The sequence below is a fragment of the Malaya genurostris genome, chromosome 2, assembly GCF_030247185.1.
Source record: "Malaya genurostris strain Urasoe2022 chromosome 2, Malgen_1.1, whole genome shotgun sequence".
Classification (NCBI taxonomy): Eukaryota; Metazoa; Arthropoda; class Insecta; order Diptera; family Culicidae; genus Malaya; species Malaya genurostris.
Genome location: NC_080571.1, coordinates 19,008,812 through 19,023,911, shown reverse-complemented (window position 1 = coordinate 19,023,911; position 15,100 = coordinate 19,008,812). Strand labels below are relative to the sequence as shown.

Genomic DNA, 15,100 nt, shown 5'->3' with positions numbered 1-15,100 from the left:
ACTGTAACTTACGTTCTGCTAGCAGGTGCGACTGTATGAATTTAAATGCACCTTTTACCAGCCAAGCAGATGCATGCTTCTGTGGCTCAGTCGATTAACAGACGTACTTGCGATCCAATTACTCTTGGTTCAAGTCGCGGCGGTTGCTACCAGTATTCTATTTTTTTTATTTCAATGAATTTCATGTCATGGAGTTTTAGACACAATATTAAATGTTCTTCCACGTAAATTTGCGTGAGCTGCGACGCTCCATTTATGTGCATCTAATAAGATGTAAAATCACAGGATTTTTTTAAGTGTGTAGTGTTTCGCAAGCTACAGTGCATTTTCTTTGAGTGCAAAGCTTCTGTTGTTGAATATTGTTCAGAAATTATTGCCTCTGGTTTGGTGCAACCGACGGACAAAGAAAAATAAATTGTCTGACTAGTCGTCTCACTACACACCTAGAAAAATTCGAGTAAATTTAGGTCTTATGAGACCGACATCTTCGAGCATCAAAAATGACTCATTTTTACCGTAGATCAAACACACTTTTAATGCATATGTTATCTGCACAGAAAGAAATAATGGAATTTACACGACATGTAAATCATTAGTAACATGTAATAGACATGTGTTGAATCGAGATTTTGATTGAAAACCTTCATCGATGCAAAACTAAATTGGATTGCGTTGAATTTTCAATGAATATAACTGTATCTTTCAATTTACGCTTAGTTTGCGATTAAATTCTATTGAAATCTACAGAATTGTAAAGTAACTTTATTTTTAATTACCTGCTCTAAATATGTGCATGAAAATAGATGTAAATTCACAAAATATTTTTATCTGTGTGGTTTTGTTTGCCGCATAATGTCTACTTTATCGATTTTGATTGGTTCTTTTCGGCAAGTATTAACTCAGAGAGGCGAAAAATATGAAATGAAAAGACGGATAGGTATTCTAGTTATAAATTTAGAACGGAAAAGCTAGCCTAGGCAGGCTCATATAAGCATGATCAGAAGAAAGAAATGAATTCTATTTTACCTTCTACTTGAGGGGGTTTAGTGTTGTTGTATGTTCGACACATATTTAAATCATTCTTGTAAAATTTAGTCATTTTACGAATAACGTTCTTATGAATTGTGTCATAGGTGGATTTACGTCACTTGTAAATTTTATAATTTTTTGCTGTGTAGTGTCTGACTGAATGTGAGACAATAATTCTCGGTTGATTTTTTATTAGGGTGTATAAGCAAGTGACAGTTTCTCTTTAATCACTCTCTCTTTCGATTATTGTGATGTGATTAAAACGATTTTCTTTGATTTCACTACTCTGCTTGAAAGTCGAGAGTTTCGGGTATCATTTTGTCCTAAGAGTTGAGTGTTAAACGTGGAAACTGCTTGGTAATTAATAGAAGAGAAAGTAGACAAAGAGAAACTGTCACTTGCTTATACGCCCTAATGAAAAATCAACCGAGAATTAGTTCAACAAGGCAGAACCATCAAGAGCAGAAATGCTAACTTCCCTATTTCAATGGATAAAAATATCGCAATTTGTTCTTCGGGATAAATTTACTGATACTGAAAAGAACCCTCTAATCTGGTCACTTCGATACTTCACAATGAGAAAGGAATTTTTCTCGAATGCACCTTGATTCTGAACTTGAGTTCAAAACGCTGGACGCTGGATTCTGGACCAGGATTGTGAACCTGTATTGTGAAACTGGGCTTTGGATCTGAACCGGCCATTTTAAAGGCCTGAGTAAAAACTTAAATGCTTTTTCAAGAATCGCAAAACCAATCGACCAAATAAAATATCTTACCTAAACTTATTTTCGCAATGTTTTGAATACTATCATTCGAAGTAAATTTGATTCGAGTTTTTATTTTCGAATAATGGATAAGTTACAACTAAACCAAGTTGAAAGTTTTTGCAAAACTTCAACGGCCCAATGTCACGACGCCATCTTGATGAGATCAAAATCGAAACTTCAAAATGAGCTGATTGCAACGTAAACGAACAATAAGTAATGCAATCGTTTTAAGGTTTACCTTGTTTATCACACGAAAATTAGAGATTTTTGAGTTGAGTCTCTCACAATAACTTGTCGGTTTACCTAAAATACAGCACATAGTGTTTTGGTACATCAAGTGGAAGTAATTTTCATAAGTACCTGATCGATTTCTTACAACTTATTTATGGATACCATGTTTGCGCAAATAACGATTTAGTACATCCGCCCTTTCGAAAAGTCAGTCATGAAGCTTGAATATAGGTCCCTCGGACCGAAAAAAAACATATGGTTTGCTATACTGAAGACGGGTGCCTACTCAAATCGAAGTATATGAAGTTTAATCACTTGCTTCCAACTTTTGAGATCACATCGGTGTAACATTTGATGTAATTGATAGAACCTGCACACCAAAAAAATTTCAATTTTGCAGGTGACTCAATCCCTCATACGATGTAATTTATGAAGACTTAATTTGTGAAATGACGGGAAATTTCATTTATAATGACTTAATGTTGGATTAGCATGAATTTTACTGGTTTTGACTATAATATGCATTCGGCTAGTGGGTGAGACTGTATGAATTTAAATACATCTTTTACCAACCAAGCAGATGTGTGCTTCTGTGGCTCAGTCGATCAGCGGACGTACTTTGTAATCCGTTTATTCTCGGTTCAAGACACATCGGGTAGCTAACATTACTTTTTTTATTTCAATGAATTTCATGTCATGGAATTTTAGACACAATATTAAACCTTCTTGCACGTAAAATTACGTGAGCTGCGACGCTCCATTTATGAGCATCTAAAAAAATGTTAAATCACAGGATTTTTTCAAAATGTGTGGGGAAAATGCTGTCGACGGTGTCGTTATACTTCATAGAAAATACTTTCCAACATTACACAGACTTGTCCGCACTAGTACTTTCTCAATTTCAACGATCTATGGGATAGGAAATTCCACATGATCTGGTCGCTTTTTTTCACGATCACTGGACCCCTCCTCACCTTCCGAACACCAACACAAATGCAACAAGATGTCTCCATTAATGATGACGATGATCCTGACACGGCGACCGAACAGGGGAGGATGCCGACATTGCGGATAATTTACCGTCTGCATGTGAAAGCATTTGTTTTATACGCAACGCCGCAGTATAGGCGAAGACAGCGCTCGCTTTTGCGCCTACGCCATTTTTAATCGACGAAAAAAAAATAACAAAGCCGACTGCTGGGATCGCGTTGTGCGGAACGATATTCTTCTATCTAGATGCAGTGCATAAACCAGAATAGACCCGCACAACGGCGTCCATTTTGTGGGTAATTTGTTTTGAGAATGGCATCCGTTTTGATTGGATTGCCTTTGTGACAGCCAATTAGGCTACGATTTTTGAACGAAGATTGCGTCCCGGTCGAATGAAACGTGCGTGCGGTATGAAAACCCCCCTCGTTTCTTTGTCTATCAACTTGATTCGGTCCCCACCCAGCAATAAATTTATCAAACAGTAGTATAAATTTAAAAACAGTTTATTCTGGTTGGTTGGCAGTGCAGCTACGTTTGGTGTGCTGGTGTCGGCAACAAACTTGAGCCATTATTTAGGCATGACTGGCGAAACTGAAACCATTTAGATGATTCGTATAGAGTCGATGCTAAAGACTAATGGAAAATATGCTTTTGTTTCTATTTCAAAAACGGTCCACAAAGTCAGCACATTGCGATTGCCTCACCGTAGGTGTCAAACAAAAACGTCATTATTCGCAAACAAAGCAGGCGGTGCGAAGGAAGTATAAGGGCATGTTCAGGAGTGTTCTAGTTCTAGATGCATAATTTATGTCAGTTACAAAATTTAAATCTGGAAATTATAACCAGAAAAACTGGCAGCCCCAGCAGTGTTTTACTCGTGTTTCAAATATACAAAAAATAGAACGCATCGTAGACCAGTTTTAAATTTGACAGAAGAACTGGTCGAATAAATAAAACTAGAACAGCTTGCTGGGGATACGTTTGTTCCAGTTTCTGCTCTATTATGGATCTTCCATATAGAACTTCTAGCTGCTGAATTTGCTCTAAGGGCATATTCAGGAGTGTTCTAGTTCTAGATGCATAATTTATGTCAGTTTTAAAATTTAAATCTAGAAAATATAACAAAATAAACTGGCAGTCCCAGCAGCGTTTTATATGTGTTTCAAATATAGAAAAAATAGAACGGCAGTGTATACCAGTTTTAAATTTGACAGTAGAACTGGTCGAATAAATAAAACTAAAACGGATTGCTGGGGATACGTTTGTTTCAGTTTCAATTTACATTATAGACCACCCATATGAATCTTGCAGCTGCTGAATTTGCTCTAAGTGCAAAATTGTTTGACTACAAACATTTTGTGGCCTACCCGAGCAGAAGGGAAGTGCAAACCAATATCACAGCAATAGTTTATTTTGGTATCATTGCCTATTTAGCTATTCAAATGGTTTGGAAACTTTCGAAAGAATATCTGAGAACAGTAAAATAATTTTTAAATTTAGGATGATAGCTCGTTTAGTTATTATTTTCTTATTCAGACAGCGAGAAATCCGATTCTAAAGGTCGGCATTATGAAATGCCGAATTAGATCGGAAACACAACATTTTACTGATTGTCCAGTAATCCACATGCTCTTTTCCGAAAATCGTTAAAGTAATATGGTGATATCTCGGTAAAGCGCGTTCTTTTGCAGAAGTTTGGCGACGTCGTCAGTAAACAAGAAATATACCGGGATCGGCAAAACCGTTTGCCGAGATTTCAAACAGTAAGTTAGCTTTTACTGAAACTCGGCGAGACACTTATCATCTAATGTTTCTTTTCGATTTTGCAAAGCATCACGTCGCCATTGTTCGTGGAACTGGAAAACATGTAAATTGGATTCAGGAAAAAGAGCTGTATATTTTGTGGAAAGATAAGTGAAATCAAAAACTGTCTACTTTGCATATATACACGGAACCCCTCGCGATCGTGAAACAACCAAAATATTAGTTGTATTTCTGAATTTGATTGGTTGAAATTTGGTACAACTAATCGATTGTTGTTTTTTCTAAACTGTCATTTTTGTATTTTCGATCAACAGAAACGATGGTTGAAATAACAAAATTTTTGGTTGAAAAAAAGATGCTGTCAGTTAGTTAAGACACACACCTTTCAATTTCAATAAAGATTTTAGTTACAACAACCGACCTTGTTTTTTATTTAACAGTTATGCGAGTTGAAAAACTAATCGGTTTTAGTTGTTTTTGATATTACGATTAGTAATTTCAACTTAAGCAAAAGTATTGATTTTGAATGACAATAAAATATTCCTTATTGATATACGTTCTGATTTTTTAAATGAAAATTTAGTATGTTAAGATACATAAAAATATGTAATATTTATTATAAATAATATATTATATTATGACGGTATAAATAAAAGTTTATGTTGTTGTTGCTTTATATTGAATGAATTATTCATTGAAACCATTTTTATTTTTGTTTTCAATATACTGTCTTTTAGTAGTGCTGGTGTCAACGAAACTTTCTAATTGTGACCACTATATTACTTACGAATAAAAAAGGTGGGTGGGTAATGTCAGAGACATAACTGGATGTCGTGAATACGAAAACAACTGACATGTTCCTTAACACTTCCGAATATCAGTTAGTTGATCAATTGTATGAATTATGCAAACATTCCCCTTTTTCAGATTTTTGGTAAAAACAAAGAAGGCTTCACTTGATCTCGATTAATATGAATTTCACACAGCGAAAAATGCACAAATCTAATCAAACAGTTCTAGATTTGTACTAAACTGAGGATTTTTACCTTCGATTTGCGAAGAAGAAATCCTAATAGTTCTTTAGAAAACTTTTAGAGCCATTGGAACGGCTGATTTTGTATGATGCTCTCCACCGTTGTTCCCTTTTCGTTGCTTTTTCACCAATACAAACGACTAGAAACTGTGACGTAATCGCTCTTGTCGGAAGCGAAACTAGCTTTGCAAACGACACACAATACATCTGCTCGCAGTAGCGATAGAATCCAAACTGATCCAATTTTTGTTAGGAGGTTTCTTTTTACGTGGTTTCGTTTGTAGCTTTTTCACTAATGGGCGATCCTACCGGCTATAAAAATAGCAGCATATAGAATTTTAAAGTCGATTATTTCATTTCGGATTTGCATTTCATTGAAAGAAACTATCAGGATGCTTTACGGGATTCATTCATGCCTTTCAGAAGGACCAAATTGTGGAACTCACTACGATATTAAGCACTGTTTTTCTCGAACGATTTGTTGTACAGCAGCAGATATTTTGTTCTCTTCCTCAGAACACGTTCTGATTGGCTGGTGTTGACATGGATCAAATGCGACAGGTTTTTCAATAGTGTACTATTACATACGCTATACACGTTTAAATTGAAAAATTTCGATTCTATTGGTAGTTAGATTATATAAATCCTTTCACAGATCACTGAGCTATGAGCTTTCAAAATACGAGAAAGGCAAACGCTCCTTCTGAATTATCCTCTTTGATACTCGTTCATACCAAACATTTCAGAAAAGTTTAATTTTGAATTATTTGAGATTATGTCACACAATTGAAAATTTTATCATAAAATTGTGATCATATTTCCGATGGCATGTAGCAAAAATTATGTTGATTCGTTAGATACAACAAGAGATATTCACGATCAAAAACTTATCACTCTCTCAGAGGGTACATTTTGAAAAGGCGCCCCATAGTAAAGTAAGTCGTATTCACGACAAAAAGTCGAACCGAATGCACTGATTTTTATTATTTGAACCATTGCAACTTACAGTTTCAACAGATTATATGAATGTATTTTAAACATTTTCAAGTTAATCACTTTGTTCATATAATTTTTGTACATGACTTGAAGATAACATGATGCTCATTCATTAACATGCATTTCACGATGGAGAATCAAGTTGGTTTTAAGACCAAAATTCAAACGCATACAATTCACTGGTTTCTAGTTTGGGTTAAACACGTTTTGTTAATTGCAATATCTCTAACGGCTATCAGTTCTATGCATAGCACTACTTTATATCAATCGTTTCTTCTTGTAACACCAGAGCAGTAAAGATGTAGATAATTGATCATCACATTAATATTCTGACAACTAGTGTTATGATAAACATTAATTTACTATCATTCAAAAGTTACTCTTCACGAGTTTTACAAACGTATAATAAGCGAATTTCGTTTGCATGAAAATGTTTAAGAGACGCGTTTCAATTTCAACTAAAGTAATGGTTGATTTTCCATTGCGATTTTTGTTTTGCTTTGTGCTGTCTTTGACATTAGACAGTATTATAAACAACATATTTTTCAACTAAATTTTTGATTGGAGGGTTTTCCGTGATGGACAGAGTTCTGCCGCGGGACTTCGTGCGATCTGTCAAGTTCCGCATCACTTCGCTTTGCGTCGCTTGTCGCTTTCTTTCTGGTTTCACCATAAGAGTAAAAGACAACTTTATTTCGATGTCGTTTGAATAACACGTGAATCAAACGGAATAAAACAAAATAAACAAATATTTTGCGTGAAGTGAATGTAGCACCAAAAGAATTGTGTCGTGATGCGAATGTTGCACCTAAAATAGTGTCGATCGTGGTGCCATATGCAAGTATTCGCCACGTGTCTCTGAGCTGATCCATCCGCCGTTTTAAATTTAATGTGATTTTTCATAGTTGTTGGAGCTATTTTCATATGACCAACATAAATTGAGTAACTTAACGTACGTTTTAGATAAGTGAAGAACAAACAAAACTATGCTAACTTGGTATCGAGTAGATAAGAACCGTTTCTTAAGGGGACAATTGACTCGTGGTTTCTAATTTGGCATCATAACGGCTGGCATCGCACAGCAATTGCAAATTCGTGACCGAAATCGCAAATCGCTAGCTAAATTGCAACTGTAGCTCCAAACGGAATCTCCCATTTGGGATGGTGATGTATAATATAATTTTTGCAAACAGCATCAATAAAAAATTTTGACCACGATCCCGGCACCGCTAGCGGTATGTGCGTCGTAGTTGTTTAAACAAGGCAATGAGACAGCGGGCAAAGGCAAGCAAATCGTTGTCTGTTGAGTAAACAATTGAGATTTGTTTAGCTCGCTGGATATGTGGAGCGACTAGATTCTCCTCAACTGGGTTGCGTAATGACTGACTGACGGACTGATAGCACGCTTCATTCGCTTCGCAGCGATGACAAGTCACGTTAGCCGTGACGAAAATGAAGGAATCGGATGGAACCCGAACAGAAGAAAAAAAATTACCGCTTATACAGGCCAAGGTTAAAAAAAACTATTTAACTTTATCGTCCACGGGTATCAATCGTCAACTAAGGAAATTAAAAACAGTTTGAATTTTTGGAAAATTTCCGTAGCTCTAGAATGAACAAAAAAAAACTTGCATTATGAAAAAGGAACAGAGAAACTGAACGGCAATGCCCTTCGCCCATTTCGTAAAAGGTAGATCAAAGCTTCACCCCTATATAAAATTCGATGTTACTGAACCAAACATAGAATGCGCACGAGTAGCGACATAACCGGACGAAACGGATGCTGTGGCACAGTTTTCACCCGGCATCATGGCGTAAATAGATAAAACACGGAACGAAATCAGCCCACGTTTGTTGTGTGTGCCTCTCGTCGATACACGGCTCTTTCGGTTGCCCTCTCTCCCTTGTGCGGAGACAAAAGCCGCGGTTGGTTGACAGAGGCGAGCCTTGAATTGTGATCTAATCACAGAAACAAACAATTATGATCTATTTGTGCTGGTACACTGCGTCGGATCGGGAGGAAGATGGCGTTAGTGGTGCGTTGTATTGACAATCACAGTAAGCTGCTCGTGACGTTTCAATCAACGTAAGAATTTAGCACGATGCTGATAGGTGTAGCAAGAGCTATTATTTTAATTTCAAACTCAGTTCAACATTTCTCTGAACTGATTTATTTGGAACTGTGCTATGACGTCACTCAGTGATGAGTGAATAATATCAGTTTTTGGTATTTTATTACTGATCGACTTTAAACGATATACAGATGAAATTCTGCCAAAAAGTTCATATTTGCATCAAAATACCTTCTTCAAAATAAATCATTATTTTACTCTTCCGCTTGTCCATCTCCTCGTTTAAAAAAATCCATAGCCTGGTAAACATGTGATATTTAAACCACCCCCCCCCCAATTTCATATTTTTTAGGAAATCTTTACGACCACAATATTGATTAAAAAAATAAAATGAATAACCACCATTCCCAAGTAACAATTCGAATGCCTTATGGTTTCAAAACCATATAATTTACAGGAGTTTTATAATTGATTTTTCAATCACTACCTGTTTTATGACAACTATAATAAGTGTCTCTTTTAACCAGTAATATCATAGTTTTCAAAGCTTCTATAAAACCCTTTACCTACACTAACAACAGAACTAAAAATAAAACAATTTGTACTAGAATAAAACCATGCAAACACTCTTAATATTGCTTTCAAACATTTTCTTTAAAACATTATTGTCCGTTAAATTCTTTCATAAATCTAGTTTTGTGTGTGTGCGTGTTCATTGGATGACAATTTCACTTAGAGCAAATTTGAGGGTTTTAAAGTACATTTATGACACATTAGTTGTAGGTTATTTGATTTATTGCTTCTTAGATTGAGTGTAATTTGCATTGAAGGAAATTTCATGGCCGCCATTATGATGTTCTTTGCCGTAGCCTTTATTGACATCAAATAAATTTTGAAATGCAAAAACGAGGGAACATGATGGACTTTCATGATTCGTTTTCAGAATGTATGCACAAGTTTTAACGCCACGAAATAGTTTTATACAAAAATGATGATGAAGCACAAAAAATAATTTTCATAAATCATGAAGACTTTCGCAAAAACCGCATTTATTTCAAGGCGATTAGTTATAATTCTTACTTTTATCCTTACATTCACGGTAAAAATAAAAGCGCATGAAGTTTTTTACGTTCGGAAAAAGCTTAAAACTCGTAAAAAAAGTCTAATATATTCTTACTGATTGCATTCAAAACAGACATAATACACACATACTCAAGAAAAATATTATCAAAACGTCAGTTTATTCATAGCGGAATTCATTCCATCCAAATAAATTTAATGTTGATCGTAAAGCTGGTTTCAAAATTTTCTTGAATTTGGAGTTTTAAAGCAGGTTTTTGCTGATTCTTCATTTTGATTTATAAACCTTATGGAGAGTGGTCCACTTGGCAGGAACATGCTCTTATAGAGGTTTTCAGTAGGCTTTCGTGGAGTTTAAAGTTTTATTGCAAGATTTATTATGTAGCATTGAAGACAGCTACAAGTATTTATTAATATTAAAAATGTTACTTGGGTTCATTTCCATTGAAGCTCTATTCAAAGGAAACGCATGGTGCTTAGTTCCACTGGTTGTGCACTATGCGTTCTCACCTAATAGAGCTTTAATGGGGACACATGGTTAATTGTTAATATATTTTTAGAAAAACTCAAATACTGTGATTTCTCACATTTCAAAAAAAATTGAAACCGAAACACTTCAACGTACCCAAAAATCATTTATTTATTACTAAAACCTTCCTAATCAACCCAGTGTAGTGAAAATGCCTTTCTCTTGCCATTTGAATAGTTTCAATAAAACGTTTATACGAGGTCTGTTCAAAAAGTACCCGGAATTCTCATTTTTCTGAAAAAAAATTTATTTATTCGTCTACATCTATATGGTCCCCTTCAAAGTAATCCCCCCTAGATATAATACACTTATGCCAGCGTTTTTTCCAGTCTTCGAAACACCCCTGATAGTCACTTTTTGTAATGCTCTGTAGCACTCTCAGCGATTCTGCCTTTATCTCTTCAATCGATGAAAAACGCTGCCCTTTCATGGGTCTCTTCAACTTTGGGAACAGGAAAAAATCACACGAAGCGATATCTGGTGAATAAGGAGGTTGGGGCGTCGTTTAACAGCTCCTGAGCGATGGTAATGCGTTTGTTTTTTTGATCAAAATTCAGCAGTTTTGGAACGAATTTTTCTGCCACTCGTTTCATGCCCAAAACATTTGAAAAAATATGATGGCATGAGCCAACTGATATGCCAACTTCATCAGCAACTTCTCTAATAGTGATTCGGCGATCATCCATAATCATTTTTTCCACTTTTCCCACATTTTCATCGATTACTGACGAGCTGGGTCGACCGGAGCGTTCGTCGTCCTCAACGTCTTCGCGGCCATCTTGGAAACGCTTATACCACTCGTAAACACTTGTTTTTTCCTAGCAGACTCACCGTAGGCTCTCTGTAACATTTCGCACACTTGGTTACACTTTTTTTTCATTTTTTACGCAAAATTTAATACAAATTCTTTGACTCTTCAATTCTTCCATTGTTCAAACTAACAAAAATCGCCGAGCTCAAAAAACACGTCTACACCAGCCGCTACAAGACAGAATGTAAACAATGAATACAGCTGAAAATTTCACCATACATTAGGGACATATGTACCAACACAATAAAAAAAAATTTTGACCACCGGACTCTCCAGACGCGCGCAATTAAAAAATTCCGGGAACTTTTTGAACAGACCCCGTAAGATCCTTTCTCGGCCATTAGGTGTTGTGAACTTATCAAAGCTTTCAAACGACTTTAAGTCTTTCTAAATTTATTCTCACATCTACGAGAAATTTCATTGCATAGAAAAACACTGGAATTTGTCGGCTATGTCAGTTATAACATTACATCTCCCAAACTGGAAATGTTCGCCATAACCCTTATAAATTTGATTGACATTGTTAGCTTTGAAACAAACCTAAGTCATCTTCTAGAAAATTCAGCCGATGAAAAATGTGCGGTTAGACGTTTACGTCACATATAGTATTATATTTTTAGAACCGGAAGTGCCAACCATTTCATCTTCGAACTTGATCCACAACTCAATAGTAGTTTTTAAACGAGCCTAGGTATGTTAATATCGACTAAGCCATCTTTATTAAAATAATATAATAAAACACAACGCGTTTTGTCGCTTACGTCACTTATTACATTATATCTCCGCAACCGAAAGTGCCAGCCACTTCATCTTCGAAATCCATAATTTTGAACTCGAGTTTTTCTTAAATATCATGAATTGTTCACTGAAACGTGTTAAAATTGATAGAAGATGCTGACAGCGACAATTTAATGCACACACTTAAATTTTTTTGCTGAAACTCGGCAAAAAATGCCGAGATTTGCACAGCCGTGTGCTCGGTAATCGTATCGGCAAAATGTATTACTGAGAATCTCGGCAATCCAAAAACTAAGGTTGATGAAAGCTGTGTTTTATTAATGTTAATTTCAATTCAGCAAACAAAAAATTCAGCAAAAAAAACAATAATATATACCTGGATATAAGCGGATATTTATACGTATAAAGCGTTTTCTGGAACGACGAAGCTTGAAATCTCTCTAAATAGTTTTATGTTCATTGTTCTCTAAATAGTTTTATGTTCATTGCTCTGAGTTTGATTTAGTATTTGAGAATTGACTTAAACGAACTGCGAGAAAAACACGTGTGAATCGAACCTCATAAATCATTTATATAAACCATGGAATGATTTTTGATTTATTTTTCTTGTTTTGTTTAGAATATTAACAGAAAAGAACCATTTGGAAAAGTTACAAATTGTAGTACTGAAAAGAACCATTTGAAAGAGTTCCGAATGTTTCTTATCAGCACTACAAAATCTTGCATCGAATGCAGTCCTACGTCAATCTCGCGGTTATGTCTTTGGCAACACCTACTCCAAGTCTTTTGCTAAAATTGGCGGTGAAAATGCAGAACATTTGAGTGTTTTGTCTGCCTTGCCTGTGATTGGTACTAAACAAGCATATATTTATTTTCGCCAGTCGATGGACTCACCAACACGGACTCACCGATCTGAATTTAGTTATCATTTATAACCACTAAACCCAGCATCCGACATCTCCGTACTGTGGAAAGCAATCGCATTGTTTGAATCAGAAATAAAAATCTACGTTGTTTCTTCACGCAATCTAATCATTCTTCATTCCCTCCGAACCCGACCAGCCGACCAACCGTCCCTCTGGCGTAAATGTAGAATGTAGATTTAACACACATTGCATTTGAATGACTATCACTTTTAAGCTGTTTGTTAGTACACACGTCACGAGAGTGGGGGCATTTCGTGACCATCAATCGTTGGGCGGTGCTGGTGGTGATGGTGGTGGCGTGAGGCGCATTTGTTTTTCCCCCATTTCACACACCCATTCTGACCGGCCGAGAACTCGAAGGCCATTCGGCGAATATCGATGGGGCCTGCTAGGTCTACTATTGGTTCATGTCTAAGTTCTGCGCCTCTTCACGCGTAAAGCCTTTCTTGTTACGTGGTGAGGTACTGTTTAAAAGCACGTGCCCACCTACCTTGGTCAGCAAGCAGATCCGATCGTGGCACTCGCAAAACACCAACACTGGTGGGATGTTGGTGCTCGATTTTTTTCCCCCAGTAAAAAGTTGTAGTTGTAATCCGATAGTTAAACAGTTTACTCCTAATCTATGGCAGCAAAATTTCCCACAAACAAAACGTATTGATAATTGGATAATCGCAGAGCTCTGATCACTAACACACAATCGTCGAGGGGTCCGATGACTAGCTGACTAGCGTCCGTTCATCCCAAACACACTGAAAACGGTCGCTTTTCAGACCGGCGGCATTGGCCGGTTCCTCTTGGTAGTAAGTGTACACAACTCACAGTCGCCAAGCTCGGCAAGTAAAAGCAAAATACACCTCGTCATCAGGCGTTTCTTTCGCACCGAATGTGTGTACCAACAAAAAAAAAACGGCGTCCGTCTCGAATGAATTGATAAAAAGCTGTACAAATTACCAACCAACCATTGCGTTGCAATAATATCTCACATGTTGCTCGATTCGTCGAATACAACCGATACACAATGTACGGAATCAGTTCCTATAATCATCCTCACCGCTATTGTTAGATGTGTTCTACAGAATAAATATCTTGATCCTGGTTCACCATTGGAGCAATTACCTTACGAAAGCGACGCTTCTTCATGTGTCAGCGAAGCTGCGACGCAATGCAGCGAAACGTTCTTGGGCTGTTATTTTTCTTGAATAGCGCGTCGTCACTGGCTGATTGAATTCGCGGCAGTGATTCAATCAAACCGGAGATTATTGCGACACAATTCTCGAGCCTAACTTCAGTGAAAAACCAGTTTCTAAACCAAAACAAACTCGTCCTAAAGCGAAAAATTTGCCCAGACCAACTGGTGACAATCTTAGACCGAAGCTGTCGGAGTAAATTATTTAAATTGGAACCAAATTCAGAATGCTGATTGACTATTTTTGAATAGCAAGCGTATAATATCATTTATTTCGCAAAACTGTGCTTGTAATCAAGATACAATGTTTACGTTTGTCACAGACAAACGTACCGAGCTGTGTTGAACTCTCGGTTGATTTTTCATTAGGGCGTATAAGCAAGTGACAGTTTCTCTTTTATCACTCTCTCGTTCGATTATTGTGATGTGATTAAAAAGATTTTCTTTGATATCACTATTCTGTTTAAAAGTCGAAAGTTTCGGGTATCATTTCATGCAAATAGTTGAGTGATAAACGTGGAAACCGCTTGGTAATTAATAGAAGAGAAAGTAAACAAAGAGAAACTGTCACTTGCTTATACACCCTATTGAAAAATTAACCGAGAACTGATCTGCAATAGCAATGATGCCAAATTGTCACAATTTCATTTTCGTAGATCTTCGCTTTATAGCGGCCGAGAATTATGAATGTCATTTCTAATGATTGCTAAGTCATGACATTCCAATTTTCTATGAAGAATTCGTCATTCCCACATTATCGAAATGACGGAATGAGCAATGAATTCTTACTCGACTGCATGATTTTTTAGTGCTCGATCGGTTCAGTGCTAGAATTTTCGCCTGAGTTGGCTGCTCGATCAACCTGATTGACAGTGACATTATAAATGTCATTGAATATTCGCTCATTTTATGAATGTGTTAGTGTGAAATTTAAGCGACTTAAGCCAT

General features: G+C 36.4%; 1 protein-coding gene and 1 long non-coding RNA gene across 3 annotated transcripts in view; one reads left to right on the top strand and one right to left on the bottom strand.

The window, feature by feature from the left end:
- The window catches only part of LOC131432527 (uncharacterized), a 178,569-nt gene that overhangs the window by 126,166 nt on the left and 37,303 nt on the right, over window positions 1-15,100 (bottom strand). Inside the window, exon 1 of one of the 2 annotated variants that reach the window (XM_058598858.1) lies at window positions 13,457-13,660. The exons of the other annotated variant lie outside the window; for it this stretch is intronic. The gene's annotated coding sequence lies outside the window, so the exon portion shown is untranslated. Of the gene's footprint in view, window positions 1-13,456; window positions 13,661-15,100 lie in introns of those variants that run through there. 2 annotated transcript variants of the gene reach the window in all.
- LOC131432528 (uncharacterized) overlaps window positions 1-15,100 on the top strand; it is a 62,842-nt gene that overhangs the window by 32,314 nt on the left and 15,428 nt on the right. The gene's annotated exons all lie outside the window — the stretch shown is intronic.